Here is a 9412-nt window from a genome sequence, read left to right on the forward strand (position 1 = left end):
CTTCCATTTTTTTTAAACTGAAGAGACATTTTGCAATCGACTAGATTTCCATAGCTTAAATTTTGGCTTATGTCTGAACTACTGTTCACTGCGTATAGTAGACTTTCCCCTGGCAACAACACTTAAAGGCAATATAAATCAAGTAGACAGTCTCATATGGAACTCCCATGACATCAGAGGAGTTGAAACTCCTTGGGCATGTCGTGCTCTTTTAAAAAGAACAAGGCAGCATCAGTCATTTTTCACTTTTTTAATTTTGTTCCTTTGCTCTCAGACAAATCATGAAAAGAACCAATGATTGGCTTAAGACTTTATTTTTTCCACAGAGAAAAGACATGTTATTGCTAAAGATAGGCAATTTCACCATATTCTTCACATACATTCACAAAACACGAATGATGACCCCACTCTCAGTAATTCAACTCCACCTTCTGAAATTCATCTATAAGTGCGAGTATTTGCAATGAAAGAGCATAACAAAAGGATATGGAAATCTTATTTCTCCTGATGACAATAAATAAATAGATGACCACACTGCACCATCAGCCATTCTGCTGCAAGGAATACAATTTGACTTTGGGCTCAAAGGTCTAAAGACCGGCAAACAAAAACTAAACGCAAATACACTTTTATATATAAAGACATATTTAAAAAAATATATTTCTGAGCAATTTAACTCAAATGCTTCAAAACCGTGCCATCGAAAAATAAATTGTACATTTATCCCCAAAAGACACTCGTAATTTAGGCTTTATTTTAATGCAGCTGCCCCCCTAACCATTCAGTTATATATTATTGCATACCACTGTAAATATATTTATGAGAGTAGTCTAAGGAAGCAAAAATATCGTGGACAGTTTTCCTCTTTTTAAAAAGGTCTTCTCAGCGCTCCCCTTCCCAGCTGCAATTACTTTGATCCAAGACATATTTTTTTTTATAAATGTACACTTAAACATTTTAATTAATGTTATAATTTAATTTTACGTTACTTGATTCGGAGGCATTACATTGGCATTCACCTCTGATCTACTGCTTTTCGTTGATGAAAAGATGGAAACAACACTGTATTCCAACACTATTTGGAGCTTTTATGAAATTACATTTTTTCTAGATAAAATCAGAGGCATATCCTACAATGCACATTTCTTAGAAAAGTAGATGATTTCGAGATTTTTATTCACAACATTAACCCACATAGCTGTAAATGCACGTCTTACACAATGAACACCCGTCTGCTGCCTCCACTGTTTCAGAGACTGCTACATCGCTCTCAGTTTTGGAAGTGATTTTATGTTTTTTTACGTGCAACTACTGTTTCCGGTTGTCCGTCTTTTTGTGCCATCAGCACAATAGCTCACATCTCCAGTTTCTTCTTAATGTGGGGTGGAGGATTCTTCATTTGTGGTGCTGGTCTCTACTTCTTCTACTAAAGAAAAAGAGGAGTAACGAATGTGGACAGTTGTACACAATTCCCAAACCTAAAAACATCATGTTTTGATATTTATGAATAACGAACATTTGAAGGTAAGTGTTTAAGGTAAATGGTTGTAGAACTAAAAATGGTTTGCCTTTATGAACCTTTCACAAACTAGAAGCACATCATGCAAAAACAGTCTTGAGCAAGGTGGCCTTTTCTGCATGGCCACCCTAGGTTTTAGCCTTTTGGTGGACCCTATTTTTACTGGTATTAAAGTGCCAGTGTGTGTGATTTGCCATAAACTGGTAATGCCAACATGGATTTCGCCCAACTGTACTACTTGACTTTTCGGTCAGGTCATGGTTTGTGAAAACTATCAGTCATGTGTGGACTGCTGCAATGTCTTTCTGTACTACTCAAATATATGACAAAAACATATGGCTCGCAGGGGCACCACTGTTTCTGACTGGCTGCACTTTGAAACAACTGCTGTGACAAATTAATAATTCATCCCTAAAGTGTGCCTTAAGCACCCAGGGCTGCGGTTTACAATGTATAAAAACTGGACACACTATGCATTAGAAAGAGTGTGCCCCAACAACTACTAAATGTCCAAAAGCTGTTCACACTGAGTAAGTAAAGGTAGATTTTCCATTAAGAGGCATACATAAAACAGTATTTTCAGCTGGAGAAATGCTAGCACACAATTCAAGGTTTTCACTTAGTTTTAAACATCTAATTTTGTGGTGAAAGACTGATTATAAATTTGGTGGAAAAGTAACTCTATAAAACTATACTTTGTGCTGACTTGGGTAAAAATGTCTGGAACCAGATTTGTGTTCATCTCAAGGCCAGCAGCCGAATTCACATTCATGGCTGGAGTGAACTACCTTGCTCTTTCTGCAGAGGATAACAATCTGGCCTCTGGGCAAAGGAAGGCAGCAGTGTTTTCAACAACTGGCCACTTAACACAGAATATCCATCTCCGAGGAAGACAAAATCATTTGTCAGAACAAAGGACAGCTTTCACATTGCCTCTTTTGACTTGGAGATGCCAACTGGAGCTAACATAATATGCTTCCATAAATTACCAGGGGGAAAAGCCAGTTACGGGCTCTGATAGAGGGTAAAGATTTCTGTAATAGACAGAAATTACATGCGTTAGGGAGAGTTATGCCCCCCTTCTGATGGAGGAAGAAATTAGCCATGTTGGACTATTTATGTTACTTGCTGCAAAAGGAGGTGAGCATATGGTGAAAAAGAAGGCAGGAGTGGGTTGGTAGGAACAATTCTACTCTCAATGGCTAGCACACAGGATACAACCTCACCACCACCTTCTCAAAACATCATTGAGCCAATGAAAACCACATTCTCCTTGGTCTTGTTCTTGTTCAAGAAAACTGGAGAGTGTCTCTCTTGCTCTTCATGCAGTGATTATTCGTGGATCTTCGTGACGGTCGGCCTAGGGAGGTGATGGCTTGACCAGGAAGTTGGGCACCAGTGATGTACAGTAATAGGGTAGGATTTATTGGGTTGGTGTAATTGTCACAGCCAGCTTTTGAAAATATCTGAAGACGCTAGCCCTACTGAAAGAAATACTCAATGGCTCCCGACTCCTGATGGCACTCAGCGACTGAAACTGCTCTCCAAGTGGCATGGTGCTTTTTTTTTTGTTCAAATCTGTTTTTATTGTGAACACAGCGATAAGCCTACAACCCCGTGCTGGGGCCGGCCGCGCGTAAAAGAACTTGTAGGTGAGTGCCACCCAGGGGGGGGATGGGGCATTAACACAGCGCCTTGCCTACAACCCCACAGAGGGGGCCGGCTGCGTGGCTTAGGGGTAGTGATGGCAAGAGTTGGCCACATGCGAGTGCTGCACCGTTGTGCGGGGGAGGCGCGCATGGAATTGAAAACTGCAGTGTCACGTTTTCTAAAGGCCCAACGGGGCCCAAACTGCCCCTAAGGGGGGCGGAAGCCAGAGTGGCAGGTAGGAAGGAAGGAAAAGTCAGAGGAAGGTTAAGCAGAGGCAAGAAGAAGGGGGGCCAGGGGGAGAGACATCAGCTGCCGGTGGGGGGGCAAAACACAAGTGGGTGTGCGGTGTGGCGGGGCGCAACAGTGCCTGCACTAGGGGGAGTAGTTGCATGGTGCTTTTTATTGTTTTTTGTACATAACAAAAAACAGCCCGCCAAAAAGCACAAAGATGTGACACGGTTATGACACACCTTTGTATTACAGAAGATCTTTGTGAATGCAGACTTGCAGGAACATTTTCAACCTCTTAGCTCAAGCCAGGCTCCTGTATATCACCCACTGATAAAATAATTTCTGTTAACAACCCCTGACTTTATATACTAATTGTTAGGCCCACATGCACCACTCCATGCCCACCTTTCAGCTTGACACCAATGGAGGTTCCAGTTTGCCGCACATATGAGCAATGTACCTCATGGCAGGCACCAGCGCCACATTGCAAAACAGGACAGCAAATTTGGGTGAAGTTTGATCACTCCATATCCCTGAGGAAAACAGTTGCTGGGTAGCCTTTGAGAGGTACAGATCTCCCTGTGGCCAAAAGCATTGTAGCCTTGAGCGCTCCTGTATAATATATAGAATATATAACAACGTTCCACGCAGACAACAGCCACCTATCACCCAATGTTTTGCACAATTGGAAGAGCCAAGTTCTGCTGTAGTATTATGCACAGTGAACTATTTTCAGTTGCACTAATCTGAATCTTGACTTAAAATCTGCCTCCCGTGGTGATCGGATTACCTCACCCAAGTCATCCGTCACCATTCCCACGTCCCCTTCCTATTTACCCCTGAGAACCAAGACGGAAGACTGACAATTATTAATGTGTCCTGTAGATTTGGGAGATGTGTTTGAGTAAGCGGTACAAAAGGGGGTGGTGATGGACGGAGCATCTGAACCAATCAAACACTCACACCCAGTCAACAGATCTGGGTTGAATCCATCACCGTTCTTTAGCCCACTCAAGTGGGCTTCATGTGCCACTTCTTGTAGAAAGGCCTTACACACCTTGAGGGCATGTTGAATCTGTCCCTGCCAATATATCTGGTGGCCACCAGGTTGCACTACTGCTGCAGCTCAGCAAATTGCGGAGGCCCTGTGGGCCCCAATTATCCACTAGCTTCATTATCCCAATCACAGCTCATTGTTTCCTTACACTCTAGTCTCCAGAGGTCTCCCAGAGCAGCAGATTCCCACAACAGATACTTCAATATTAGGCACCACTGTCCCATTTTTTCAGTTGCTACCTTCCATTTGTTAACTACTATGTCTGTGGAGGAGTGACAATGAGTCAGCAGTTTTTGGTCATATAACTTCCGCACATACCCCTGGGGTTCCAGGGAGTATCTCTCAGACTTATGGGTGGGTTCCTGCCAAGTGGCGAATGGCCAATGATTGATGTCCAACATCTGTGTGGCCCAGTAATAGAGACAAGGTCTGGTAAAGCTAACTCACCCTTTTGGAGCCAGTGGCGGCTGGTGACATTTGAAAGTGATGGGGCGTAAATACTGCACTGTGGCGAGCGAGTGAGCCTGAACCACCTATGGCGGGATCGGGGGTTCCTCCCCCGAGAACATTTTAAAAAAAAGCAAATTTGAGAAAGAGGTGGCTTGGCGAACACATCTCTGGGTGTAGCCAGACAAGTCTCTTTGCACTTGCACACATATATCACTCTCCCTGCATTTACATAGGCACAATACTTACCCTGCACTCATAGACCCATTACTCACCCTTCCCTGACAGATCACTAAGCCTGCATTCACCCATCCACATCACTCACCCTGGACTCACACAGGCACACTGCTCAACCTGCACTCACACAGACATCACTCACCCTTCGCTGCACTGCACTCAAGCACAGTCTTGTTTGGTTGGGCGAGGTAAGCTAGGTTTGTTTTTTTAAGCTGCAAAAAAAGTTCTTGGTAACCAACAAAAGCCCTGCCATGAGTCCAAATTCAAAATGATATCAAACCAGCTTCAAATTACTATCAATATCAATGTTCTAAAGGGAAAATATGTGCACCCCTCCATAAACTGAAAAAAAACTAGAGCACATCTTGATATACACAAACATGCCCTCACATTCACCCACAGGTTTATCAAATCTATCAGGGCCTAATGTTACATTTCTACCTTTAATGATTAACTTCTGCAATTATTGCTCTTCTTTCATCCCTTGCACATCAGTCGCACATTCCTCCCTCTCACGTAATAACTTTGCATCAGAGTTCTCCTCAAAGGGCTTAGGTATCGGAACACACCTGGCATTTCCTTAGGCCCACCTATGTGTGCTTGCATTTTGCCCACACTTTTCACTCTCTGTCACACTACTTTGCATTTTCTCACCCATCTGTCACTGAGCTAATTATCATTCTCAAATATGCTAAGCCTTCATATGCACAGTGTGACCATCAACTCCCAGAACACCAAACCATTCGCCCTCCTCTCTCTTGCTATCTTGCATAATATCATTTTTCTATCATCCTTTCAACACAGCCACCTATCATTGCTTCAAATGTCTGCAGTTGTCTTCTAAACCCTTTAAAAAAAATAACATTGATGACCCTTCATGCCCAGACGTCTATCTTCCCTGACTCACTCGTTCTTGAATGACAAGCATTGTTTAACATACTTCCTCACCACTCGCAGACTTCCTCACCTCTTTCAATCGGGATTCAGGATGCTACACGCCACACACATGTCAAGTCAAACAAAGGCCTGCATCAGTTCAAATAATGTTTTACGTCATACAATACCCATCGACATCACACATCCATCCTTGTGATTGTTCGTCCCATTCACATTTCGTGTTTATTTCTGTCACTGTGCAACTCAGTGCACTCACTCACCTGGGAAAGCAAACACACCTGAAAGTAAAGCATGCCTGGCATCCCTCCAGTACCAATAACATCAGTGGCATTACTTAAGTCACATGAGACATGAGCCGATCGAGATGGAGGGAGGGGAGGTGCCAGCAGCCGCCGGAGCTGGCCGAGTTGGTAACTGGAGGCCAAAGGAGGACACCCTCTCACAGCCCACCTGTAACCTCCGCTGCATGCTTTCATCGCTCGCTTGCTGTCACGTTCTCATCTGAGGGTGACTTGGTGACTGGGGTGTGCTCCCTGTCTCCTGCCTCTAGCCTTCAGTCAGGCTGGCAGCAGGCGTGCCCCTACTTCTGTTTGTCTCCAACCATGCAATCCCGGCTACTTCCTATCCTAAACGATTCCGTTCTTTCCCGCACTTCCTATTCAGGCTCTGGGCAGGGGTTATGAGACCAGCACATGGAAAGTAATGCGCGAATGCAGGGCCCAAACAAGTCTTACTTGGGCCATGTGTCCACTTCTTGCGGGCGACCCTTAGCCCGGGTATGAACTGCATCAGCAACTAGGCCAGCCACTTCTGCCCCCTGGGGTAGAAGACGTTGCAGTGCTTAATGCAACGCGGGTCCACTGGGAGTTTGCTTGCTCATGCTCACCTTGGCCCCGTGACTCTTACAAGAGCCCCTGGGCCACTCTCACTGCTGTGGCCGCTACCGTGGAGAAGCCAGGTCAGCAGAAAAAAATAGCGCCAGCCAGACCTGCCCCCTACCCCCTTCCAAACCTCCGCTTCATCATCAAGAGAGAGCTTAGAACCAGGAAACATATCAAATTGCCTCGGCTACTGCTAGGGCTGAGCCGTCCCCTCCAAAAAACTACAACCCCTCGGGCCAGCTACATTCCACAAAAGTCCCTGCAACTAACCACCAACTCATCCACTATGAAGCCCACCACCTCACCCAAGCAGGAGGATGCCTCTTCGGGCAGCCGCAGAGGGAGGCCTCTTAGCTTCTTTAAAACCAATAAAACAGCACTTAGCAAAAGCAAATCTCACACTCACAGAAAACCCCGTTTCAGTATTCTACGCTCACTCCCTCAAGAACTGCGCACATACCATACCACTCTTCAGTATTTCAATTTCACCCTTTTGGGGACGAAGGTCCCGTAGCAGAAACCAAGTGAGGGGGGAGGGATCGGTGTTACTGGCTAGGCAGAGTCGTACTCTCCAGGCACACCACGAGGGGAATTTGGCTCCTGAATAGATTGTGTGCAGTTAGGGGCTCCGGACTCAGGATCCGACATTTAACACGAGTCCTCGGGTTAAAAAAAAGGGAAAAGGTTTGTTGATGGGTGAGGGTTCTTATAAAAACGAACTAGGAGTTCCCATTCAATTGGTCAAGGGATTTATCAGGACAAAGGTAGCAGGTTCTCTCTTGTTGTTTGGTTGATATTGGCGGGAACTGGAGTGAGCCCTTACTCTTCCCACTCTTGATAGTGACTCTGAAGTCTGGGAACACCATCACTGTCTGGTTATCGAAGAGCAGAGGACCGTGTTGCCATGCCCCTCGGAGCACAGTGTCCGGATGTCTAAAGTGCAGGAAACGTGTGATGATCAGTTGTGATCTCATACCCGTTCTGGAAGGGGTCCAGGTACTCTATGGGCATTTTCCACTGAATAGTGTGTAGTCACAAAGTTCTTGATGATTTTTTTCTACATTGGTACTCTCTGCTTTCTCAGAAATCCAGACAAATCTTACGCATCCTCTGCTCTAGCGCACAGACACTGTGTGATGACTTGGTGGACTTTGGCGCTCAGGGTCTTGATAGAGGCCTCGTGTTCCAGCATGGCGATTTCAGCAGTGCCCATCCAATCCGCTATTTTCCCCATGTCATTTCAGATCAGAGTGAAGTCCACTGCCACTGTGTCTATTTTGGTCTCAGGAACCATGTAGGACTCCAAAATGACCCAGAGACGTTCTTTAAGGGTAAGTAAGGCCTAACCGTTTTTGGACTACCAGCTTGCTTGTACCACAACAACATCATGTTAATAGATTTATGCATATTTACCAAGGCTGTTGGGGGCTTACTTAATTTTCTCAATACACATTTCTCAATACAAGCACGCATTGTCCATTTAATGTTAGTGGAATGTATATTCTTAAATTGCATGCAAAATACAGTTTATTACTAACCTTTTTTCTGCAAATGATCTTGTTTCTCTCTTAGTTTGGCAGCTTCAGCTTCCTGCTTTTCTCGATCTGCTTTCAGATTTTTACAAACTTTTTTGTGAGTAAACCAGTGAGCTTTCTGACAGTCCTGATCACAATAGATCACCTGTGAAGAAAAATAATATATCAGATTGTCTTTTTTCTCTAAACTGTGAGTCTATTTACATGAAAGATTCCAAGAACCTGGTCATATGGTGCAAATAAATGCTGTTCCTCCTACTGAAGTATATTGGCGCTCCTTTATCCACTTGATCAACTACAAGCCAGGATCAGAAGCACATTTATACTGCACTGAGACAGGGTGGAGAGTGGCCTTCGTGTCAAACGGGTGCCGGAAAAATGGGACAAGTACACCTAGCTATGAATGGTTCAATTGCCAATGTGTAGCTGACCCCACTGTGCCCTTTCTGGGCCAAAATGGACGGGAAATGAGTGCATCAGGAAGAAGTGAAGTCACAAGCCCATCTTTCACTGCTAAGGAAGGGTGACCGTCCAAGAGATCGAGAACAGATTAAATGTTTGAAGAGGAGGATTGCAATCATGTGAAGAAAGAAGTATCCATCCACTACTAGCAAGGGCTACCATAATACCTGGGAATATTCCGCAAAAAGAACCACCAAGAGAAGTAATCATTCACAGAGGAGGTGGAGGTGCTGAGCACACAGTCAGATACCTGGATATGCTACTAAAAGACCCAGTCACCCAATGGAGAAAGGTGCTGAATCCCCTAATGCTATGGTTTAGACAGACAAACAGACCTTGGACAAGTTCACATCTTGGTCTCCAGGCAGATTGAGGATAGTCCCTTTGGATGCTGGGTAGAATGCCTCACATTTTCTCCTATGTTTCAGTGGTGGTGTGAACTGGCCCAGATAAGATCCACCAGACTGTATTTTCACATAAAAACTAAGTGTGCAGT

The 9412-nt window shown here is 44.5% G+C and overlaps 1 long non-coding RNA gene across 1 annotated transcript; it reads right to left on the reverse strand.

Annotated features, from left to right (window-relative positions):
- Positions 1-297: 297 nt before the first annotated feature.
- Positions 298-8643, reverse strand: LOC147668665 (uncharacterized). The gene is made up of 2 exons (XR_015303847.1): positions 8458-8643; positions 298-1426 (listed from the first exon to the last, which is right to left on the reverse strand). It is a non-coding gene; the product is annotated as an uncharacterized LOC147668665 (long non-coding RNA).
- Positions 8644-9412: the final 769 nt, after the last annotated feature.

Source organism: Lissotriton vulgaris, unplaced genomic scaffold (genome assembly GCF_964263255.1).
Source record: "Lissotriton vulgaris unplaced genomic scaffold, aLisVul1.2 SCAFFOLD_4535, whole genome shotgun sequence".
Taxonomy (NCBI): domain Eukaryota; kingdom Metazoa; phylum Chordata; class Amphibia; order Caudata; family Salamandridae; genus Lissotriton; species Lissotriton vulgaris.